Source organism: Camelus bactrianus, chromosome 2 (assembly GCF_048773025.1).
Source record: "Camelus bactrianus isolate YW-2024 breed Bactrian camel chromosome 2, ASM4877302v1, whole genome shotgun sequence".
Lineage (NCBI taxonomy): Eukaryota > Metazoa > Chordata > Mammalia > Artiodactyla > Camelidae > Camelus > Camelus bactrianus.
Genome location: NC_133540.1, coordinates 64,321,726 through 64,346,838, shown reverse-complemented (window position 1 = coordinate 64,346,838; position 25,113 = coordinate 64,321,726).

Sequence of the window (25,113 nt, the reverse complement as noted above, 5' to 3'; positions counted from 1 at the left end):
CTCTGCACTCTGAAAAGTAAGCTATGTGCATACAGAGTGTGTTGTACTTCTTGTTCATATTCCCATCATCTGAAACAGTGCCCAGCAATGGTTGAGTTCCAAAAATTATCAGTTAAATGAAATAATGTACACATTCATATCTTTAACAGGCCCAGAATCTTCATCATTTAAAAGATCAATTCTGCTTGACCTTGGCACTTCAGTAAAGCCTCCTCCTGCACTTTGATTCTTTCCACATAGACTTAGGGAGAAAAAAATTTTCTATTATTTTCTAGAGTTGGCAGTTCAGTAAATGTCCTCTTTGTCGTTGATTCCTTTTTAAAGCCATGCTATTTCCTGGTCTGATCATTGACAGGAACAGGGCAGGGAATTAATGGCTAATCTTTCAGAAGGATTCCCCTGAAGCATTATTGCATGAGGCAAAGGAAGCTTTTCCTTACTAGGACACATTTTCAGATTCTAGTGTATATTTAGATCCTGAATCCCTTGAAAACTAATGGGAGGTCTGTGGGCCAAACATTTATAGGAAATGAAAGGAAATGGCATGGTAAAAGCAAGCTGTGAAAAAAAGACCTTCTAGCTTGCTGTTACCTAATCTGTCACATGAAAGACTTATTTTAACATTTCTATTAGGTAAGATGAACAGAAAAATACCATGTACAGTGTTCTTTTGGTATTCTTGCTCTTCTTTCTATGAATGCCGCCTCTTCATTTGAGTCATGTATTGGGGTAAGAAAAAAAAATGTGGAATATGATTTTTTCACCTAAATCACAAATGCCATCCTACACTTAATGACTAATTGCAAAAAAAAAAAAAAAAAAAAAAAATCCAAAATTTTAAAATGCTGACCCATTTTGGTAAAATGGAGCTGTAAATTGTCAATTAATAACTAATCAAACTATACAAGTGTTCAATGAAAAATAGCATTTGGTCATCTTGGTTGCGATTTCGTGCGGTTTATTGTTTTGCTTTGTGTTTTAGGAGACCTAGAGATTTCTTCTAATGTTGAACATTCTCTTAACTTTAAAGTATACTTAGCAGTGGGTCTTCTAGTTTATATCACTGCCGTAGCCACAGTTATTCTTCTCTGTCCCTTGCCACATTCTTATCTGCATGGCAGATTATCAAAAGGAGTAAATGTCTTTACTTCTTTCTCCAGCCACTGCCAACCAGGACTCTGTGCTGCAAGCTCCCTTCCTTGTTCCAAGATAATATCCTAGGCGTATCCCATACCTTTCCAATCTCTTTCACCCTCAAAAACAATCTCATTTAAGTTAACTGTGATTCACTTTCAGGTGCTAAAAAAAATCCCATCCAGTCTAAATTAGAACTTCAATCTGACTTTTATCTCCACAGCTTCATCCCTCCCCACAGTTCCAAGTTGGTGGTTGCATGAGATAATTGTAATCACAAAGTGATCTTTGTCTATTTTCCCCTCTTCCTTCCTCCATCTACATTACTTTCACTGCAGGTTCTCCCAGGCTGAAGGTAGTGGATAGGGAAGATGATGAAAATAAGACTGTTTTCTATAACAGGTAAATTTGCCACAGTTGATGACTTCCTGGGGCACATTTGTGACCTCTTTGGGGACCTCATTTAAGGACCTCCAGCCTGTAAATGTTCATTCTGTGTGTGATGCATTCATATCTAGTTGACTTGTTCAGTTGACTTGACCAACTGCCCTCAGTTCCTGCCCTCTTTGTTGGACCTCTTGGCCTCTTCCCCTGGGGCTCTGTCTCCCCAGAAAACTTCTCTCCTGGATAAGGGATCATTGAGACAGCAGGAGTCCTTCCATAGCATGCACATGGACCATGGGAGACTGGGTGCATTCTTAACCCACAAAATTGTAGGATAATATCTGTTAGGGCTTTCTTTTCTATTATTTCTTTTCTCTACTTGTTATTGCAAAATTTTCCAGCCAGTTTCATGGCTTAAGAATTCTCCAGGCTGGAAGCAGGCAGGAAGCAAATACCTTTTTCTTTGCTTATGTACATCTCTGCTCTTGTGGACCCGTCAAGGTCTCTAAAGAATTTTCCTGCCAGACTCCAGTCTGGTGGGAACATTAGGAAAGTTTAAAAGTTTCTACAGCTACATAAACGTTCAGCCAGGAAATAAGATTCTAGTCTCCCCTGCTTCCTGGCATCTCCAGTCTCTAAGACTTATTCTTCTGGAGACTTATCAATTGGCCAGAGTCCCGTCCCCTACTTCCTTGGGAGGGGAGATAAAATGCCACAGTACTCTTAATTCAATGACATCCCTATTTTAACTACTCTCCCTCCAATCACTCTGTAAAGTTCCTATTCTTCTCTTACATAAGACAGAAGTTAATAATTGTATTAATAGTCCCTAGAGAAGTTCTGCTATTTTTTAGTAATTTTTAGCATCTCTCTTTAACATGTGAGTGTACTTACCTTTCTCAGATTTATGAGCTAAGTTGAAATTCTAAGACCAGAAAAAATCCTAGTCAACATCTTGTGTCACCTATCTCACTACTACAGAATCTGTCATTCTACCTTAAAGTCAAAAGCACTGTATAGTAAGGTGAACAATGGCCCCCAAATGTAGCCAAACCCTAACCCTAGAACCTTAAAAGGCAAACAGCACTTGGCAAGTGTGATTAAATGGAGGCTCTTGAATGGGGAGATTATCCTGCATTATCCAACTGAGCCCTAAACATAATCACAATTGTCTTTCTAACAGGGAGGCAGAGGGAGATTTGACTTCAGAAGTAGGAGATGTGATGGTAAAAGCAAGAGGTTGGAGGGATGCAAGGGGAGGGTCAGGAGCCATGCAGGAAGCTTCCAGAATCTACACAGTGCAAGAAAACACTTTCCCCGAGAGCCTCCAGAAGGAACTAGTCTTGTCTACACCTTACCTTTAGCCTGATGAAACTAGTTTCAGACTTCTGGCCTCCAGAACTACAAGAGAAGATTCTGTTGTTTTACGGCATCAAGTTGTGTCATGTATTGTCACAGCAACCATAGTACATGAGTACACATTCTCTCTCTTAGGATGTATTTAGCTACAGGAAATTAAAATCTCTGATGTAAATGGGCTGAATTAATAAGAAAATATTATTTCAGGTACCAGGAAATCTAGAGTGAGGGCAGATTTTAGGCATAGTAATGTTAAGGCTCCAGCTCCTTCCCATCCCTCTGTGTGAAGTTTTATTCCTGAGTTGGCTTGTGTAAGGCTCACAATGTACTATCTCACTCACTGAGGGAAAAAAAACACTATCACTCAGTCATAGCCTATAAATCATGCCTTTTAATGTGATTTGGCCAGATTAAGGCATGTACTTGCTCCTGGGCCAGTAACTACTCAGGAAAACCATTCTCTAATTACCTTGAGCAGGTGTTCCTGAACCAGTCAGAAGCAAGGAATGACAGGAGCATAACTGGCATTAACTACTCAAAATCTACCCCTGAACCTGGGGACCGGATGAACACCTGGGAAAAACTGGCATCAGGAAAAGCGCAAAGGATAAGGACACCATATAATTTATCATTCAACAGGAACACTATTGAGAATGAAAGGGTGTGACATCGGAATTCCACCAAGACAACAGATACAGACCAGTGCTGTCCCACTCACCCTGGGGCTCATGGTTGCCCTCTTGGTAGGGACCAATGGTGTCAGCTACAAGCATTTTGTTTAGGGCTGATTAAGGTGCTCTTTTGGCTTAAGACAAATTCCTGAGAACAAAGGATCACAAAAATGAAGAAACACTTGGTCTGGCAAGATTAGATGACTTACTAAAGTCATATAATTGGAAAGTAGCAAAACCGAGTACCAACAACCAAGTCTTCTTAATCCAGCTCAGCGCTCTCTCCACACATCACTTCATGTAGTAAGGTAGGGGCAAATACAGAAGCCACCCTTACTGGTAACAGTTACTTACAGCTGCCATAACAAAGTTATGGCTTAAACAGCAGAGATTTATTGTCTCAGTTCTCGGGGCTGGAAGTCCGAAATCCAGGTGTTGGTAGTGTTGGTTCCTTCTAAGGCTGTGAGGAAAGGCTCTCCTCCAGGCCTTGCTCCTCAGTTTGTAGATGGCCAACTTCTCCCTATCTTTCTTCACATCATCTTCCCTCTCTGTACGTCTCTGTGTGTCTGATTTCTTTTTTTATAAGGACACCAGTCATTTTGGATGGGGCCCACTCTAATGACCACATTTTAACAGTATTATCCTGTAAAAATCCTGCCTCCAAATAAAGTCATATTCCGAGGTTCTGGGGGTTAAGATTCCAACATATCAATTTGGGAGAGGAACATAATTCAACTTATAACACACTCCCCAAGGGAAATTCACAGGGGGAAGGCTCTTTTTCAAAGTATGTATTATGTGTGCATAAATACGTTTATAGTATGTGTGTGCACACCTGTGTGTGCACACAGGTGTTTGTGTGTATACATGGAAGTGTGTATTATAGACATATAAGCATGGTATGTGTTTACAGAAGCATATATATATCATGTCTGTGCACACACGTGTGTATGTGTAAAATCAGGCCCTTATTTTTATCTTTAAATACTATCTTCATATTTTTATAATAAAATTTTTCGTCTGAAGAAATGAATAAACTAATTCCAGAATTTTGAATAAACATAAAAATAATTAAGTCCATTACAATAATGGAGACACTAGGATGCATTTCTGCCGGTTTGAATCAATTAAATTAGAATGGAGGTCAAAGGATCCTATATTAAATTTCTTTATTTTTCTTTCTTTTTCCTCACTATAGTTTAATTATGTAAAGTAGAATTCCAAGAAGATGACTGCCAGGGAAGTTTTATTATCAACTTTCCTGACGTCCCTTTGTTAAATAGCTTCTAACTTGAAATGCTTGTTCATTATCTAGATTCTGTTTCATTAAAGATTGATTTTGAAAAAAGTTTCATGTTCTTATAAATTTCCACCTTTGGTAATTTCACCTGCATTTGATATTTTATTAAAACAAAAACAATTTCATTTCTTGATGATTCACTGAGTTCCTCAGATCAAACATTCCTTTGAAGGAATTTGTTTATTGTATGAACTCATGGTTTCATATCACCCTACACATCCAAACAAGTGCAAAAAATTAACAAATGAAACCAGTCTCCTTAGTCCTCCACTCTCAGTGTACTCCCTCTGGGTCTGTGGGCAAGTCTGGCAAAAGGCAAACCTCTAATGGAAGTTACGGAGCTCACACCCCTCCTCTTCTGTGCTCCAACTTGGCTTCTCCCATCTTCTCCACCCACTTCGCCCACCCATTCTGACTTCCAGAACTTTTCACAAACTACCATCATTATATAGCTAGATGTAGGTCTTCCTTCTGTGCCTCTCTGTGCTTAGCTAAATGAAGTACTCAGCCCTCCAAAGTTTTATGATTCAGTTTCCTAGTGTTACTGATGTTTGAATTGCGAGCTTTTAAGGAATAATAAAATTCAAACCTCAAAATTATTAGACCTCCAAATGTAGCCCACAGGCAATGTGACAGAAACACTGCAGGGCCATTAATTTATTGGCGTTGAGCTCTGTCTTCCCATCTACTCATAAAGCTGACTCTTCCTGTTGTACCTAGAGGAATAGTAGAACAAATCACCATGTCCAATGCCCAGTTTCCCCAGAGAATGAGGGGAAAATAGGACTGTTGCCTCCTTCTCTAGTCTCTCAAATGCAATAATGCCTACTAACCACAGCTTCACCTGTACATATCAAGCCTCTACTTCCATGGCCTTTTATAAGGATGCGTGATTTACATCAACATCCTTCAAAATGTATGTACAATGCACAGCCATCACGAGAGGAGAGATAGATTTACACTCCACCTTTCAACACAGAATGGAAAACCAAGCCTGGGAAAAGTACCCATGATGATAATTTATGAAGAGTTCTGGCAGCTACATTAGCTTTTGCTGAGAATTGCAAAATTGAATAAAGAGAGATTGCAAGCGTAAAAGAAAATTTAAATTTCAAGCTAGTAAGGGCTGATTTGACATCTTTTAACATAAAATTTGGGGGAGAATTTGCCTCAGCAGACTGTAATACCAGCAAGGCTTCCTGAATAATTAAAGCAGAGTAGTCAAGGTGAGCATTACCTACTGGACTTGTTTTTTGAAGTAAAGGAATCTGGTTTGTTTTGGAAGCAGGGGCCTTCCAGAACGTTTATATCCTGCACTAGAAATATATACTTAATGCAATATTCACTGTTCTTTTCTTCATTCTGTGTTTTATAGAAAACTTTGATATTAAAAGCTAGTTTTATTCTATTTACCACTGTAAATAATTAAGTAATTAAATACAACTTCAGTTGTTATGAAAGTACCAAAGTGCCAGAAGGATCCTCTAAGACAGAACGAAGGGAGTGGGCTCTTTCTTCATTTCAAAACCTGGGATTTTTTCCAAGGGGTCTGAGAATCCAAACTCCTCAAGCATTCTTGTAGACTGAATACAGATGTTTCCCGTCTATGTAACTACTATTTTACATATGCATAGCAGTTTTACTTACAGACATCCCAGTCACCATTCCATATGCCATTTTTGCAAGTTTTTATCTCTTGGCTCATTTTCTCTTTATCATTATTTTCCATCCACATCTATTAGTGGTTCTCAACTTCGGCTGCAAACCAAATCTCATGAGGAACTTTTTAAAAAGAAGTAATAGATAGGTCCCACTCCCAGGAATTTTCATTTAACTGCTCTGAGAAGGAGCCTAGACTTTCATATTTTTCAGAGCTCTCCAGGTAATGTTACTGTGCACCCAGGGTTGAGAATTGCTAAGGTAGACAATTCTGTCCACACTGGGCTTCCCGCTCCAAATCTGTCCTCTTGCTGTGACACCCTCCATGTCACTTCAGCCACCTACCCTAGTGGTTGTACAGTAGATCTTACCAATAACTTCAGTCCTCCATAATGTCAGTCTGAAGCATGCCACTCCTTCTACTATTTCTTTTTCAAATATTCTCAGAGCCCACTTTGACCTTCACTCCATTGGCCACCTTTAAACTGAAACTTTGAAACTGAAAATCATCTCTTTATACTCTCACTTCCCCTCATCCCCACTTTCAATGTCACGGTCCACCCTTATAATCACTCTACTGCATTAGCCATAACTCTTCTGTCCCTCTCATATTCTCTTGTTTATGCCTGAAAATACACTACTACTGGACAAATCCAATCTCCCTCATGCCCCGTACCTGGAATGCTGGACAAAAACACAACTATGATGACTAGTCTCTCTTCAAATCCTTACCTACTAACCACAAATGCGTCCTTAGACCATTCTAGCAATCTAATCCTATTTCCCTTCCTAACTCACTCTTCTAGGCTCCTAGATGACTATTATATATTTTCTACTCTCCTCAAACTTTCTTCCCTCTCGTAATGGCCTTGCTTCTCTTTTTATTAAAAAGTTAGAAACCATCAGAAAAACAATTTCGACAAGCTTCTACCACAAAATCCTCATACACCTGTACCTTGCCCACATATATTACATTGATAATACAGCATCAAAACCATAATAATCCTCAAGGTAACTCTATCCAGATTATTGAGGGAAAGCTTAGGAAGAAAACACGGCAATCAAGTGAAGGAAAAGATAGCCTGTATAATAGCAATAAACAAGGATGTATGTACCACATTCATTGACTTAACAAATATTTATTGATCAGCTTTCATATGCCAGTCAATATTCAGTGTTCTTCTACAACAATAAACAAACAAAGTCCTTTAACACCCTAGGCATCCTCTTATCTTAGAGCTTTTGCACTTCCTACACGGAAGAGTCTCCCCAGTATCTGAATGACTAATTCCTCACCTCCTTCAGATCTTGGCTCAAATGTCACTTTCTCAATAAAGCCTACCCTTTCCACACTATTGTAAATTTCAACCTTATATCCCATGCCCTCCCATATCCCTTATCCTACTTCATTATTTACTTTTTCTATAACATATTTGCTATTCAACACACTCTATATTTTATGTATTTGTAATGTATATATGTATATAGTTTTTAATTTTCTGTTCTCTGTTCTAGAATATGAGCAACATGAATGTAAGTACCTTTATTTGCTTTGTTCACTGATACATTCTAAGCACTCATAATAATCTTTGAATAGAGAAAGAAGGCTCTCAACATTTGTTGAATCTCTCTCATTCTCTAAATTTTCTCTGTCTCAAACTCATTAAATATATGTTTTGTCTTCTCGAAATATAGGCCACATTGTTCAACCTCTGCTTCAGATTTTCTGTCTCTTTAACCCTTTATTTCTCCTCTGGCTAATTTCTTCAGATCTATTTTACAATTTATTAATTCGCTTTTCAACTATGTCCCTCTCCATTGTAGTTTAATAGCTTTTTTTTTCTTTTCATTTCTGGAAGTTCAACTTTGTTCCTTTTAAACATACTTTTTATTTATAATGCTTTCCTTTGTTACAATATTGATTCATTTTCATATCTCCTTAAACATACATATTTCATCATAAACAAACATATTTCATAGTGCCTATTAATAATTCTTATATCTACTGATAAGTCCTTAGGTATCTAATTCTACTGTTTGTGTGTCTATCACACTAACCATAAGTAGATTTCCCTGTGTCTTTTGGATTGTGAGGGGTTCTATTTGTGACGATCTTGTGCAGCCCAAGTTTAGGGTGAACATAACCAAAAGAGTTTGTATTTGCTTCTGCCAGTCATTCTTTCTTATGTTCCACTTCTCAGCTTGGTGACTTCTGTACCATGCAGTTAGTGTACATTCAAACCTCACACACATGGCCAAAATATGACTACAAATTATTAAGAGAGTTTCTTTCCACAAAAGAACTAAATAGAAATATATAATCTCCCATCTTTGTAGGCAGATTTTTTTTTTTTCTTGTTCATACTTTTACTAGGGATGCAGCTTTTGGAGAGGTCTCAGTTCCTACTCTGTGTTGTTAAAGTCCAGGTTCTAAGGCCCTGCCTCATACAGCCATTAAATCCAAGTGTTCTAGTCGCTTTAACATCACAGTATTACCTCTATATTAGTTCATTCTTTGTTTTGACCACGTGGATGTCACTAAATTTTCTATAAGTTCAGCTATGCATTCAAAAGGAAGTTTGTTATATCTTAACCATAATTTCCAGTTGTTTGTTGTAGGTAGGTTTTCAAGTTATATATGAAAATAAAATTGAAAATCAATGACCATATATATATAATTGACATTATAAGAATCTTCCTTTCAATCTTTTCCAATATCCTTTCATTTCTAGTTTTTCAGTATAATGCTGTTTGTGTTATTTGGTGATGTAGTTAATAGAAGTTCAAGTTAGTTAAATGTGTGATTATTTTTAGTTTTCACTGTAACTCGAGAAAAGGTAATAAAACCACATTTCAATTCTAATTCAACCTAATGGAATGAATGATGTGCATATGTAAAGCACTTTCCTAAGTATATTTACATGTTATTAGCATCTTCAATTCTCATAACTCTGTGAAGTGAGTACTGATGTTAACCTCCATTTTAGATACAAGGAAAGTGTCATAGAAAATGGTTAGATGACCTGCTCAAGGTTACACTGTAAGAGTTTTAACTGAGAATTTTACCTAATAATTCTAATTTCAAACACTGATCTAGAAATAAATATTCTATCCTGCAAATTAAGTAACTACAAAAATTGCAGGCCTTGATGACTGTAAGCAAGAAAAAAAGTTCTTTGGGATTTTGGAGGAGGAAGCAATCATTTTTAAGTCAGAGGAGAGAACCGGGGACAGTAAATCAGTCTCCATACCATAGCACTTACAAAGCAACAGAATATGTCAGATTCACTAGAATCATCAACCATCAGATGCAGCACATAGTTAAAATATCAAGCATGTCACATTATCATTTTATGCACAAGGCTATCCCAGTTACCAAGTAGTAGCAGGAGCACAAATTCAAAATAAGATTATCTACTTTTTTTTCAATTGCTTCTGGCATTTAAAAATTTCAAGCTCTTAAACATCAATATTACGTAACAGACTTAGACAAAATTAATTCTGATGTTAGTTTTGGGCTTCAGAACTTACTCTTCCAGGTAGAAATACTGAGATTACCCTACCAAAGTCTCAGGCAACTATTTCTGATCACCAGGGTCCCTTCTCACAACATGGTTTATTTCAACATTGGTAAAAATGTTCAATCTAGTATTTTTCAGAACTCTGGAGATTAAAATAGGCATTCTTACTTTAGAGTAGATAATCTGGCTTTAACCTTTACTTAAAGATTTCATTGCTAAAATTTTGAACCACTCATTTCAATGATATTAGCCAACATTTATTTAAGAATGTTAATTTAATCCTCTCAACAATCTTATGAGGCAGGTACCATTACCATCATTATTCCCATATTGTAAGTAAGGAAACTGAAAAACAGAGGAATTATCTAATTTGTCCAAGCTTATACAATCAGTAATTGGTGAGCCTGCAGATAAGCCCAGAGAGTTTAGCTCCAGAGATACCACATTTAACATCTATATCCAGCCCAGCATCAACTGTAGGAGTACAGTTGTGCCCCTTTATCCATTTTTGCTTTCTGTAGTTTAAGTTACCTCCTATTAACCTCCATCTGAAAATATTAAATGGAAAATTACAGAAAAAAACAATTCATAAGTTTTAAGTTGTACAGCATTCTCAATAGCGTGATGAACTCTTGTACCATCTGGATCCATCCTGCCAAGATCATGAATTATCCCTCTGTCCAGCATATCCCACTGGTGAGTAGCTGAGTAGCCAGCTCGGTTATCAGATCATCTTTGTGCTGTCACAGTGCTTTTGTTCAAGTCACACATATTTGCTTAATAATGGCCCCAACGACCCAGAGTAGTGATGTGGGCATTCAGAAATGTCAAAGAAAATCCATAAAGTGCTTCTTTTAAGTGAAAGGCAAAAGTTTTCAACTTAATAAGGAAAAGAAAAAAATTGTATGCTGAGGCTGCTAAGGACTATGGTAAGAACAAATCTTTTATCCATGAAATTGTGAAGAAGAAAAAAGAAATTCATTCTAATTTTGCTGTTGCACCTCAAACTGTAAAAGTTAGGGTCACAGTGTGATAAGTGCTCAGTTAAGATGGAAAAGGAATTAAATTTGTGCAATAATATATTTTGAGAGAGAGAGACAGAGCCCCCATTCCCATAACTTTTATTACAGCATATTATTATAATTGTTCTATTTTATTATTAGTTATTGTTGTTAATTTCCTACTGTATCTAGTTTAAAAATTAAACTTTACCATAGGTATGTATGTATAGGGAAAAAACATAGCATATATTGGATTCAGTACTATCCATGGTTTCAAGCATCCACTGGGGGTCTTGTAATATATCTCCCACAGATAAGGGGGCAGTATACGAAGTGTACTAGAAGCCAATTTGTACCATACCTTTGGTATTTTAAAAGACGGGATGAGAGTACCCGTGGCACTCCTCTATTAGGAATGTTACCTGCCACTTTACTCAAGTATCTAGGAAGTTTGATCACCTATTTGATGGAGATGCTAAATCTGGCTGAGCAGTTGCTGTCTCCTAATCCATGTTGGCCTCCCAAGATATCTTTGGGCTGGGAGTCAGATCCCAAATGAAAAGGAGGTATTGGTATTGTCTGAGTTAGCAGGACAGCCACTGGCATACACAAACATAAGAGCAGAGACCATAATGCCTGCCTTTCCTGTGGTTTCACCAGACCTGTATTGCTCAATGCCTAGAAAATCCTAAAATGAAGGACTAGCAATTGACGTGCCTAACAAGAGCTGTCTTCCTCTCTCCCTTCTAAGTGCTCTTTCAAACCTGTAATCCTAGATATTGAGACTTTATGTATTTTACTTTTAATTATTTATTACTGTTTCTCATCCTAAAAATTTTCTTAATCGTGTTTTGTTTCAGAGACCCCAAGCCATCTTCTTTCTCTCCTTTGATGGATCCTTTTAGAGAATAGCCAAGAAAAGTTTAGTACCATCACTGGGGACAAGCTGTGCATTCTCATCAATATTCTGAGAAACATTGGGGTTGGCTTGGGAAGTTCCAGTGTGCAAGCCATAGCAATTAATTTTAAATATTTCTGTTTTTTAAAAAATGCCATGAAGAAAGCTTTGTGAAAGATAGCTAAAGAATATTTTTCCTAGAATATTAATCTCAAACAGACATCCCCAGGAGGACACAGGAAGAAGGAAAAACTTAATCAGAACCAGCAACTAGAAATACAAAACTTTGTAGTAGTAAAAAAACATTCAAAATATATAGTTCATCATATCAATCGAAGCAGGAACTTTGACATAATCTCTACCTGGGCTGCAAATTTCACTTTCCTCCATCTTCATGGGAGGTCAAATTGATAATGAAATCAAAGGCAGTATTCTCTGTAATTAAAAATTATTTCAGTGTATCAGATTTAACCTAATACTCTGGTCATGAATTATCTAGATATTTGGGACACATATAAAGGAGTACATAAAATATTGTAAGCTGATATTTGCCTGCCTCCATAATCAGGATTTTGTATTTTTCAAACCACTGAAGATAATGTCGATGTAGTTTGATAAACGTTCAGTGTCTTCCCTGGCCACAAACATCTCCAGGACATTTCTGGCTTTGGCCAGTCATGGAAAGCAATGGAATTCTGCTATGATTTTCAAAGTCAGATGACTTTCCTTTCTTTTTAAAAAATGAAACATCTTGGAAATGGAATTAAAGAAAGTTTTGTACTGTAAGGTGCATTTATCCAGGAAACTATAAGGTGTATAAAAGATATGATAAAAGTATTAAGATTTTGCCTGCATGAAGAAGAGCAAGTTGTCAATTTTTGTACATCATGCTTCTGAGAATGGTGTTCCTTATTGCAAGGAACAACTTTCACCAGTATTGTCTGGATCATGAGGTCTTGTAAACAGTTCATAGACCAAGATGCTAGTAGTTAAGGTATTGAGAAGTGATGAATTCTGATTATATCTTAAAGGCAGAGCCACAGGATTTCCTGACAGAGGGGGTATGAGAAAGAATTCAAGGGCAACTACAAGATTTTTGTCCTAAGAACCTGGAATTATGGAGTTGACATCAGTTGAGATAGGGAAAAAAACCACAAAGGGGACAGATTTAGAAGGAAAGAGCCAGAGTGCAGTTTTTAACATACAGACTTTGGAATGCTTGTTAGATTTTCATGTGAAGCTGCAATGGATGCAGCTGAATATACAAGCCTGGAATTTGAGAGGTCTGGGCATGGTAATAAAAGTATGAAAATTGTCAGCATGTGAGTGATATTTAAAGCCTTAAGAGTCAATGAGGTTGCCAAGGAAGTGAGGATAGATGCTGAAAATAAAGGACAAAAAACTCTCATGGGGGCTATCTAACATTACATGCTCAGGGAAAATGGGAACTTCCAGCAAGGGAGACTGAGAAGAAGTAGCCCATGACACAGAGGGAAGGTCATGAGGGTGCAACGTGGTGAAAGCCAGGGGAAGAACGGGTGGGTGTTAAGGAGAAGCAAATCATTCATGAGCCAAAGCTGCTCTTAGGTAGAGCGAAGTTGAGAACTGAGAACTCTCCACTTTACTTTGCAGTGTAGAAGTTATTGATGACCTTGATGAGATTAAATTCAAAAAAGAGAAGAAAAACCTTAACAATTAAAACACTATTTAATTGGCTTTCATAAGTGTGACAGGCAGAATAATGATTCCCCTGCTCCAAAGATGTCCTGTCCTAGTCCCTGGAATCTGTGACTATGTTCTGTAACATGGCAAATGGGAATTAATGTTGCAAATGGAATTAAGGTTCTAAATCCGCTGACCTTAAAAATAGCTTATCGTGGACTATCCAGTGGGCCCAATGTGATCACAAGGGCCCTTAAAAGTGGGCAACGGAAGCAGAAGAGGAGGTCAGAGTGATGCAATGGACTTGACCCACCATTTACAGCTCTGAAGATGGAGGAAGGGGACCACAAGTCAAGAAATGCCAGTGGCTTCTAGAAGCTGGAAAAGGCAAAAACAAATGGATTCCCTCTTAAAGCCCTTGAAAAAAGTACACAGACCTGCCATTGGTTTGATTTTAGTGCAGTCAAGTCTCTTGTCAGACTCTGACCTACAGAACTGTAAATTAACAGACGTGTTTTGTGTTGTCACTAAATGTGTAATTTAATGTAATGTGTGTAATTTTTGTATAGTAGCAATAGAAAAATAATACAATAGGAGAGTTGTTCATTGTACCATCTCTTTCCCTTTCAGGCTTTAGGTCTTGATGGCTGTCACAGTTCAACTGTAAAGATATTCGTGGTTCAGTGTGACTGATGCTAATTTTTCATAATCAATCTAAAAACAAGCTACACATTTCCAAGCAACTGATGCATAATGATGATTAAAAGGCCCATGCGAAGACAATTATTTCTAGGCATCTTAAAGTCCTAATGAGTTAGAAATGTTAATTCAAAGTAGAAATTTGAAGTGAGGAGGGTATAGCTCAGTGGTAGAATGTGTGCATAGCATACATGATGGGCCTGGTTCAATCTCCAGTACCTCCTTTAAAAAATTAAGTAAATAAACCTAATTACCACCACCCCCCCCCAAAAAAAAAAAAACAAAGGAGAGATTTGAAAGAGAGAGTGCAGTTAATAATAGTTTTCTCCTTTTCTTGGAGTATATGAAAACTTAGAGTTGGGGCTAACAAAAAAAAAAAAGATTTGACCCACGATATACGTCAATGGAATAAAATCACAATACATCACAAGGAGAGAAAGAGAAAATAAGCAAATAATGATGGAAGTCTTGAAATAACCAAACTGTGCAATGTGAAGAAGGAAGAGTTCGAATCCTTGAAACAGAAGGCAATTCAGGCACAAGGTAAGCCTAAAATTCTATATATGTACTCTCATGCAATTGTAGTCTCCTTTCAACTTCCCTTGTCTCAAAGAATGGTATCATCACCCACCAGCTGCCCAAATCATCAACTCTGCCTTCTTCTTCTTTTCTTACAGTATCTGATCAATCATCAACTCCTGTCACCCTAACTCTCCTGTCTCTCTGTTCTCCCAGCGATTTATCTGGACCACCTCCATCTCTTGCCTGGTTTACTCCAAAGCATCCTAACTTCTGGCCCATTCTCCTTTCCAAGTCATTCTTCAAATTTCTCCAAAGTGATCTTCTTAAAGCACAAATATGGAGAGAGAACTATATCCCCCAGGGCTTTGGAAATATTGTCATGAAGTTCTATCAATGAACTTAGCATGGATTCTAGAGTGGTTCTAATGACGTCCTCTCCCAGCACCTCTCTAACGTGCTAATCATATCACAGAGGGCCTCATGATTTCTCCTCTCTTCCCAGTTCTACATAAAGTTTAACTCACCAGATGCTCTGCCCTCACCAGCCAGTCTTTTCTATTTCCTCTCTCCAGTCCTGCAATTTCCCTAGGTTTAATTTAACTCCTTATCAGACACAAAGTGTTGACTATAGACCCAAGTCTAACAAATTTGGTTCCCAAATTCTTCTGTAGTCTCAGATGATATGTCTTTCTTTTACCATTTTGATTGTGGTAACCAATAGAAATGGCTTGATCTGGCTCCTAGTTAAATGCCTTTTGTAAACTCATTAAACTTTTTTTTTTCTATTTCTCTAGTTATAAAGTTTCATGGCATTGGGATATTTGGAGGTTTTATAATTTAATTGTAGAAAACATTTGCAGATGAACAGAATACATAATGGTTACTATTATAATGTGACTGTTCCCTGAAGGTTATCTTTCTCTCCCTTTACCACTCCAGGTGTAGCAAAAGAGTGGAAATTTTGTATCTCTGCAGGGTACACATTCTAAGATATTAGACAACATTGTGAAGGACCAAAGTGGTAATCAATCTCAGTAAATACTGTTCAGAATGGCTTTTGTTTCACCAGGTCCAGAAAAGCAGAATGTGCCCTCTGTATGACTTTACATTTAGCACTAAGATACGTTTTTAAAACTAAGTGCTTATTGCTACTGGAAATTCATAATTATTCTCCAATTATATATTGCCCAATGTGTGCTCCCATTCTTTTTTATGTAGTTTTTAATCATAGAAACAGGGGAAATTTTCAGTTCCTGCTGTGTGGAACAGTACTACATCATATTCAGTAGTTTGCCACCTAATGACAAAAAATTAACTAGAACAAAATTGAGTTTATGGAAGAAATCAACCAATACTTTTAACAAGCAGTCATGTAATAAAGGACTCATTGAATCATAGCTTCTCTGTTCTTCATCAAGAACTAGTCAACTCTTTTGCAAAATATGTGAGACTGTGAATTTCTCTGTGACTACACACTCATTTTAATCATCCTCATATCACAGCTGACAGCTCTTTTCTGACAAATTTGGTTCTGAGCAAGTTAATCAAAATTCCATTTCCAAAGTTATGATATTTGGTATTGTTTAATTAAGTTTTATTTTTAGTAAGGCAGAACATTTTTCCATATAGAAGATTCTCTTAAAAATTATCGTTAGAGTTTTCTTTTCTATCACTCGATCATATTAAGACTTTGCTGAGAAGAGTCACTGCTGGAACAAATCATTAATTGGAAGAAAAAACCTTAGGATGCCTACCTCTGACTCCAGGATATTAGATATTGCTTTGATTCTGAATAATTAACTTTATACAGGAAAAAAAACCAGTAATAACTATCACTTGACAACTACCATGTCATGTCAATGTTTCCATGGAGATAGTTATTTGATTCTCTTGCCTAACAATGGTCATTTTAAAATCTAATCTGAGCATCTATGTCTTTGGATCAGTTTTATGCATTTATATTTATTGTAATTACTGTTGCATTTGGATTTCTTCCTGACAGACTATTGTACATTCCTTCTGCATATTCTCTTATTTCCCACTCTCTCCTTTCCTATCTTCCATTGGATGAATAGATTATTTTTAGCTGGTTTATTTCTACACTTCCGGTGGTTATCACTAATTTACTGATAACACATATCTGTTTACTTTTTCCTAACATTTTAAGCCTATCCAGAGCTAAATTGTTCCCTTTTAAAATGTCAAGGGCCAACTCACAGCTAGCAATTGTGTGTGAATTAGAGAAGGGCAACCCTTCTTGAGGAAAAAAATGTTTTAAATCAGCCTGGGGGTTTTCTGGAGCCCTGGTGAGCAGCAGCCCTGCCTCCCTGAAGGCACACATGTGCTCCTCTCCGCAGCTCAGGCATCATATCCAAGGGGCCCATTCGACTCAGGTCTCCACTCCACGCATTGGCCATTAAGACAGTGATGTGAGGGCCAGAACGCAGGCCCTAATGATCTGTCTAAGATGTTTATGTAATGTAAATGATGCGTCTTTGGTGTGATGTCATCATGCAGCACAGACATGAAGCCCTGTCTGCTGTAGTGCTGCCTGAACAAGGCGAAAGCTTCAGCATTAACCTGCCTCCTCTGGTCCCTCCACAAGCATACGGGCATCACGTAAAATGCTTTAGGTCTGGATTGTTTGGGATATAGTTTAGCTTCTCTTCATCCTTTGTTAATTTAAACAGGAAACCTTACCAAGTTAGTTACTCATGCTAACTTCCCTCATCTCAAAGCACCCTAGATTTGTTTCTCTTCTTGCTTGAGTGCTTTGTCCTGGAGCAGGAGGAGACAAACTTTTCTGCAAAGGACCTGATAACAAATATCTTAGGCTTGTAGATGGTCCAGTCTGTCATTAACTACTCAGGTCTGCCATCAGAACAGGAAAGAAGCCATAGATTATACATAAGCGAATGAGTGGCACTGTGTCCCAATAAAATGTTATTGGTGAAAACACTGGGGGAACCAGTTTTGGCCCACAGCCCACAGCTTTCTGACTCTTGCCCTTAGAGTATTTTTTAAAAGACTCATTGTGTGGTAAATCTTCTGAAGCATTGTGCATGTCATGAATTTTTTTCTGTGTATTTAAATTATAATCCAGCTGGGAAAAATTCTAGATTCAAATGTCTTCTTATTCAACACTCTGAAAATAGTATTCCATGATCCAACATTGCTATTGTACAATCTGATAACAATGAATTTTTTGTTAGAGGAAAAAGATCTGCTTTTAATCTCTGGAAGCTATTGGAATTTTTCTTTTAGACTTAGTTTTTCTTACATTTCACATCACATGCATGGGTATAAGTTATCATTTCTCTACTCTGTTTCACACGGCCTGAAATCTGTCCATTCAGTGTGTGAATACTTTTCCTTAGTTTAAGGAAGTCTTATTCATAATTTTTTTCAGTTATTTCCTTCTCTCTGTTCACTGTTTGTCTTGCCACCTGAAACACCACTTGTTCAGCTATTGATGCTACTTCTATTTTCCATAATTCTTAATTTTTTGTTATATGGTCCATCTCTTTATCCCTTTCTGACACCTTTCAAGAAAGGTCCTGGACCTCACCTTCCAGCTCCCTAACTTATCTTCCATCATATCTATTCAGCTACTTAACCCCTCTATGGAGGTCTTTATTTCAGCTATTATATTTTTCAGATTTCAACTATTAAGTATTTCCAGTCAAATTGTATATGTGACTGTCTTCTGCTTCATGCATCCAATTTCCTATCTACATTTTTGGGAATTACTTTAACTAGATGTCACAGAAAATCTGATTAAGTAGTGGCTTAAACAAATTAAGCTGTTTATTTTTCACAAATAGCAAGAGGTTTGAAAGTAAGTGGTTGCTGGCAGTTCAGAGTGTTAGGGTCAAGGTCTCTCCTTCCCAGTTTCTTTCCCTCATGGTGGCCAGATGATAAATGCCTTCCAGCCATCTTGCAGCAGGCAGCAGGAAGCAGGCAGCAGGCAGAAGGGAGGGCAAGGAGATGGAAGAAGAAGCACTACCTTTATCAGGCAAAGACTTTCCCAGAAATCCTCAGCAGACTTCTATCTCATTATCGACCATTGTGCTGTGTAGCCACCTCAAGCTGCAAGGCCACCTTTTTTGCAACTGAAGTTTAGTTGATGTACAATGTTGTGTTACTGTCTGGTATACAGCATAGTGATTCAGTTATACATATACATATATATATATATATATATATATATATCTTTTCATATTCTTTTTCATTATGGATTATTATAAGATATTGAATATAGCTCCCTGTGCTATACAATAAGACCTTGTTGTTTATCTATTTTGTGTATAGTAGTTTGTATCTGCTAGTCCTAAACTCCAAATTTATCCTTCCCCTCCTTTCCCCTTTGGTAACTATAAGTATATTTTCCATGTCTGTTGAGTCTGTTTCTGTTTTGTAGATAAGTTCATGTGTGTCCTTTTTTTTAGATTTCATGTATAAGTGATATCATATGATATTTGTCTTTCTCTGTCTGACTTACTTCACTTAATATGATAATCTCTAGGTCCATCCATGTTGCTGCCAATGCCATTATTTTGATTTTTTTATAGCTGAGTAGTATTCCATTGTATCCTGGGCATATATCCAGAGAAAGTCTAATTTGAAAAGATACCTGCACCCTAATGTTCATAGCAGCACTATTTACAATAGCCAAGACATGGAAGCAACCTCAATGTCCATCAACAGATAATTGGATAAAGAAGTTGCAAGGCCATCTTGATGGTAGGTTTTTGGCTTCCCAGACCCTCACAGTAGAGGAAGGCAAGGCAAAAGCAGGTCAGAAAGAATACTGAGTGAGCCAACCACATACAGTATCTGCTACAGTCCTCATTTCTCTGAGATTCTGTTCACTTATTTTTAATTGTTTGTTTGGTCCTTGTATCTGATGTCATTTTTAACTTTGTGGTGTTTTTAATAATGTTTTCAAACATAAAATGTTTTATTTTCGCTCCTAGAAAGAAGGAATGTGAAACAGCCCAGCTAATGATGGATGCCTCAGAGGAAGGGTGTGAGCCCGGGGCCTTAACTCAATGGGAAGGAGGAAGACAGCCCTCAAGAGGGTGTTAAGGATGCTACCTCTGTCCTCACACTGTTCCTTTGCAAGAATGGTCACCCCATGACAAACTGACATGAGGAAGGCTCAGAGGGATCTGGGCCTCCTGTGTGTCTCTCTGCACCGCAGCCAGGCTTAGGGTTTCCTAACTACCCATTGCTGTGTGGCCTGGCAGCTGGTAAGCAAACTAAAGACAGGTCACATAGTGACAGTACTTTGAAATTGTTGAGAACTAGCAACCTTGCAACTAGAGAGGGAGCTGGAGAGAGAAGGATGGGACAGGGCAAATTAAAAATCCACAAAGCTCACTGTTCTTACCAAGTTTCAGTTGAATAAAGGCTCTTCAAGCTCTTACAAGCCTTTACTTAATTTTCAGAGTTCTGAAAAAGTTGATTTTGATCATTTTTGCCAGTGTTCTTTTTGCTTTTTGTGGAGAAATAGGGTTTTGGAGATCCTTGCTCCATCTTTCTGAAAGTACTTCTCACCCAATACATCATTTTCACAATTTCCTGGTATAAAAATAAGTGTAGGTGTAACAGATGAAGAGAAGGTATGATAACCTGTTTTTATTCATGTCAAATATTATGAGCTTCAAGATTTGACAATAGTAAGACAAAATAAAATGACTTACCTATATTCAATAGTAGGTATAAAAAGAAAGCAAACAAGAAAAACTGCATGAATAAGCACATAATCTAAAGTACAACTGCCATTTTTGATTTTTGTTTTCTTAGAACCTTTCACTTTGGTTTTACTGGTGTAAATAATTGTTAAAAATTCAGAGTGGGGGTATAGCTCAGTGGTAGAGCCCACGTTTAACATGCACGAGGTCCTGGGTTCAATCCCCAGTACTATCACTAAAAAAAATTAAGTAAATAAAAAAATTTTAATTAAAAAAAAGTAAAAGAAAAAACTCAGAGTCAGGAGACCAGATGGGGGAGCTCTCACACCCTACAACGATAGCAGAGCCCAAGAGGAAGAAGAAAGACTCCTCTTCTGACAAGGAAAGGCGGTGGACTCTGTTTACTACAGCCTTCCCACCTTCCCTTTCCTTTCTATAAGGTGTTCTTCCCTTGCGGTGAAGGGAGTTGCACGTGGCTCACCATGACTGCAGACCCCAAATGCAAGTCTATGCTGATCTCGAGTATATCCATTTTTGCTGGAGAAATAATTGGCAGTCTATTTGTTTTAGGTCAACCTTAGTATACAAGTGATTTTGGAATTATTCATATTTTATTCAAAATCCTTACATCTTTGAGGCAAAAACAAATTTCATATGAGATTCTAGTACTTAATAGATGTGAATTGCATTTTAAAAAAACTCTTTACTTTCATCCTGAAAAGTATGGAGTTTCTCAAAATATTACTAATACTCTGCAGCCAACAAGGCAAGTTTTCTGAGTCCAAGTTTTATTAAATTGTTAAAATAGTTTATACACTCAAAAGTTAGCATCTAAAATATAGAAAATTAGATGACTTTGCATTTTTAATACATGAAACAGAAAAACTTAGTAAAGCAAAGAACTAGGAAGCAACAATTTTTTTTAAATAAGATTGACCGGTAAGTTAATCAGAAAGTAAAACCTTATTATAGGAAAAGAGGAAAAACATCAACTTTACCTGGAAGGAACGAAGCAAGTTAAATTATTAAAATCAGGTAAAATATACTGGCCAGCCATAATTTGGAGTTGGAGAGAAACAGCGTGAAGAGAAAAACCTGTAGAACTGTGACATGGTTTGTATTGTCTTCTTTCAACATTGAAAGTGAGAAAAAATAAGAAGACAGTGGGAATCTGACCAAGTAGAGTTAAAACTGCACTGAGAAGACTCCATTTCTAGTTGCTTAACAATAGGAAATTCCCAACCGCACAGCATTATAATGAGAAAAGCCACAAGCAGATGTAGCAAGCAGTAAGTAGGTGCTAAGTATTTAGATGGTCTAGTTAGCTTTCCCTTAGTGAAAAATCTGGAGAGGAAGTGGACAGATCTGTGCTCCAGACATAGAATAACAAGAGAAAAGAGAACGTGATTGGTGTGTAAGTTGATCCTGTATCCTGGTTCGCTGGGAATGGTTTAAAACTGTTGTCTTGACTTCATCACTAATAGTTCCTCTTTTCACTCTCAAATATGTCCCGGTTTGGACAATAAATCAAAAGGGCAAGAAATGCAGTCACTCTGTTTATATGTGACAACTCAAGCCTGTCACCTTGAGAGGGCACTCTTTGACCCTCTGGCTTCTCTTGCTGACGGTATGCTGAGAAGTCATATCAATTCCCATCCTCAGTGTCACCTCTGGTCTGATCCAGTTTGCTTGGAAGGAATTCCCAGCTGCTCAGGGAGCCCGGACATGCTTTGAGCCAAGGTTTGGGACAATCAGGAAGCTCCCTGCTGGACTTGCTCTCTCCTCCCAGCCTTTCCCATCACCCTGAAGAAAGGGCCACCCCAGGGGCAGAGAAAGGGAAGGAAGGGAAGCGGAGGGCAAGTCAATCAATGAATTCTCTAAAAATGCAATGCTTTACCTTTTCAAACTTCTGGAAAGTGAATGGGGACCCATTTTGTTCTACAACAGAATACTGTTTCCAGGTTTCAGTGTATGTATGGATTAAATGCTAATTAAATGATTTCTTATTCCTGTCTATTTAGTTCTCCCAGGAACCGTAAAATCCTTTCTTTCTCTCCTTGACCTATTGTTAAAAACCTGTCCACACACTCTCTCAAAAGACCTCAAAAGTATTTAATTTTCAATAAAGCAGTTAAAGTTGTACATACCCCCAAATACCATCTTATCTCCATTGGCCCTGCTAGTGTCTTCTTGTCAAAGTTACTTTGGTCTCCTTTATGCTTCCTCCTTCCTTGGTGCTTGTTCGAGGGCAGCAAATGACACAGTGGATCATTACAGTGTGGAACACCTGTGATTCTGCCAGCGCACCTCGGTCATGACGATCATCAGTTGATGGGTCAACAACACAGAGCCTTGTATTTGAAACATAAGAGGTACCTTAGAGAAGTGGAAACTTGGAGGACTCGAGTGTTAGATGAGCACAAGCACTTTTTCTTAGAAAACATACCACATCATTAACTTTACCTACAAGATGGTAAATGTTAGTATTATTATGAAGTGTCCAAATTTACAGTCATCCTACCTATAACGTGATAACTGGAGTGAGATGTGCAGTTACAGGTTTGTGGATAGCATAAGTTGTCGCAGGTACTCACCAATGTAACTGCACACCAGCAAGTATGATTTCTTTGAATAGCAGGAATGTCGTTCCAATGCCTCCTTCAAAAGAAAGACTTCAGGGGAATGATCAACCAAAAGATCTGAGACCAACTGTGTTTTAGAGCATTGAACTGATTGCAACCAATATGGAAGAGAAGACACCATAAAAGTTCAAAGCTGCCTTGAAGAGAAAACACAGGAAATAAACAAAGAAAACATTTTAATTAATGAATGAACAAAGAAATATTCCAATTTTAACAAAGGGAAAGAAGTTTTTTCCTTAATTTTTAGAACACTAGTATTATGAAGATCAATATTTTTGTCATTGTTTACAACATGTAAAATCTTTGGTTCTTTGGAATTAGATTATCTTCTTTCTAAAATGGCTTTAAAGAAGTAAATAAACAAATGGAATGAATTAACACAGTCTCTTCTGGGCCTGGGATCCTATTCATTTTTCATAAAAGATCATTTAATTTTCACAAGGTGACTGTGCACTGCCCTTACTAACACTTAGTAACACAGCAGTGTGCCTTCCTGCAGGAGTAAAACCTAAGCATTAGAAGTTAAGATTTTAATAAATATCTAGTCTGATTTACTATGAAAGCCAAAAAAATTGATAATACGAATTTAGAGGCAAACTTGGAAGAGGCTGGGAGGCTTAAACTGTCTAATCGATCAAGGCATTTTCCCTACCTATCTCTTTTATTTTTAAGTATTTCTTTTCTAGAATCCCTTGGAGAAAGATAGCTCAAAGCAAAACTTAAATTCAGAATAGAATTTTCTCCATCAAAAGGCAAAGCTAAAAAGGGATTTTTAACAAAGGGATGGTGCTTGATCTCATTTCAGCAAATGTCCATCGTACACTTATCATGCATAAGACTCCAGGCAAGGCATCATGATGGGTAAAATCATGTACAACATATGACCCTGCCTTCTAGAAACCCTTGCCTGAGAGTCAGGTATAGAAACTCCAATGCATACATAAAACATTGACAAAATACTGTGAGTATAAAAAAGGAAGAAATTTTCTTTTGAGGTGATCTCGAAAAGATTCTTGGAAGTGGTAGTATTCAAAGTGAATCTTAAAGTATAAGCCAGATTTCATCAATCAAACGTGAGCATGACACTCAGGTAAAACCCAAGTCTGGCACACAAGGATCATGGGAAATACAAAGACTGAGACGTGCCGGTGTTTTCAGGCACGGGCTGCTAGAGGCAGGGTTTTTTCCTAACATCTAGGCCAGTACAATACACAGATGCAAACTTAAGTCACTTTGATGGATAATTACTTTCCTTCATTTTGATCAAATAACTCTACTTCCTATTTTATACTTTCAAACAGTAGGTAAGAACAAATGGAAAGTAAAAGTATGAATCCCAAGGATGAAGTAATCTGGTACAACGTTTAAATCAATAGGATTTGGGGTTAAAACTGACTTCAAATCCTTTCCATAACACCAGCTGTTTGACCTTGGGATGGTCTAAGCAGCTGGTGTGACTAAATACATTTTATGTCTCAATTTTCCCTTCTATTAAAAAATGGGATAATATCTGCTTTGCAGCTTTGTTGTAAATATGAAAGGAATAACATATTACAACATATGTAGTAAATATGAAAGGAATAACAATTACAACTAAGGATTTATTACACTTCTCCAAACACATGCATTTTATTACAATTTTATGAGTTATCTGTGTCTGTGTTCTTATACTGATTGTATCCACTATTACCTTCCAGTTTATCAGTTCCTAATGCCATGGACAAAGACCAAATATATATGAGGAATATACTTTGGTCACCTGAATGACCAAACATGTATTTCTTATAAATCACAATACTGAAGTACCATATGGGTTAATCTGACAAAAAGTAGTGTGGGAATTCAAGAAAGATACATATGTGGCTATAAGTTAACTTCAGAATGTTTTAATGGAGAAAAACTGTGCTGCAGAAAAAGAATTAGGTTTAGGTAAGGGCGGAAATGGAGGTCAGCATGGAGAGGAGG